At 46.0% G+C, this 1,356-nt stretch overlaps 1 pseudogene; it reads left to right on the top strand.

The window, feature by feature from the left end:
- The first annotated feature begins 238 nt into the window (after positions 1-238).
- On the top strand, positions 239-358 carry LOC136659524 (5S ribosomal RNA; annotated as a pseudogene).
- The last annotated feature ends 998 nt before the right edge of the window (positions 359-1,356 follow it).

Raw genomic sequence — 1,356 nt, 5'->3', positions numbered from 1 at the left:
TTTTCTCTTCTGCTCCAGTCTGCTTTCTCTTTTCAAAACCAGGGAGCAGCAGGAGAAGAAGCGTTAGAAGCAGGCACTCCTTGCCAATCTTGCTGCCTAAGGCATGCACCTCAGTTAGCCTCATGGATGGGCTGGCCCCAAGTACATTGCCTCCGATACAGAGATTCCGTCAAGCAGTCGTGACCAAATTGTAGATGGAGCCAATATACCCTAACCCCAATTGGTTATGGTAGTTTCCAAAAACAGTCACTGTTACCCTGTACATGCCCAATCTCGTCTGATCTTGGAAGCTAAGCAGGGTCAGGCCTGGTTAGTACTTGGATGGGAGACCACCTGGGAATACTGGGTGCTGTAGGCTTATACCAGAGTCTTTCGAGACTGAAGGTTGCCAACCAACCACTCGTGTAGAATTGCTAAAAACGATTCGCTTTTCTCAAGACAGCCAACATCACTCTTGGGGCTGCCAGAGCTTCCTCGCGAGCCATTTCTGATGAGCTGAAACCAACTGAATCCTTCACAGTGAGGATGTGACAGATGGTTATATGAAGGGAACATTAGTCAGCTCTCTTCTCCACTCCCAAAAAAGGGGAGGAAGGAGAAAATGATGTTTCCTCCCAACTAGAAATGCACACCAGACCTTTCCTACAAAAATCAATCACTGATGTGTCCAGAATTCTTCTGGATGGGGGGGGGGGAAGAGAACCTACCTAATTTAGAGTCATGAGCTGTACAGACTCTTTTTGGAGAGGCACACGGCTACACACTGTCCCCTTGTGGCTCTTCCAGTAAAATATGCACATTGAAATCTGTGTACATCGTCAACACTTCCATTTGCTATGCTGCAAACCTGCTACAATACCCTCTGGGAAAAGTCACCTACTTGGGTCTAATTAATAGATCCATTCCATATTTTCTCACTCTTGCAAACAGGATGGTGCTTTATTTCTCATTTTCTTTTAATAAGCAACAGTAAGGCTGGTTTCTTGCCAGGAACGAGATGACCGGACCTTAGTTTATCTTTACACTTGCAACAATTGACAGTGTGGCGTAGTGGTTAGGGCAAGGTTGTCAAACATAAGGCCTATGGACTGGACGAGGCCCCCAGGAGCAGTTTCTCTGGCCCCTGTTACAATTGGGCTCTCCCAGCGTGTTAATTAGGCTGTCTCATATCTTGAAATTATGAACAAGGTTTTGCACATTTTCTCTTCTGTCATTTGCAGCTAATGAGTTCCTATGCGCTTATTTCTGGCCATCAGCTGCTTAATGATGTCACTTCTGTCCCTCAGCAGGCACCATGAAGCTATTTGGCCAACTATATGAAACCAGTTCGACACCCCTGGGTTAAAGTGTAAGAGT

Source organism: Tiliqua scincoides, chromosome 8 (genome assembly GCF_035046505.1).
Source record: "Tiliqua scincoides isolate rTilSci1 chromosome 8, rTilSci1.hap2, whole genome shotgun sequence".
Taxonomy (NCBI): Eukaryota; Metazoa; Chordata; class Lepidosauria; order Squamata; family Scincidae; genus Tiliqua; species Tiliqua scincoides.
Note: the sequence above shows the minus strand (reverse complement) of the source record. Positions and strands in the feature narration are given on the sequence as shown.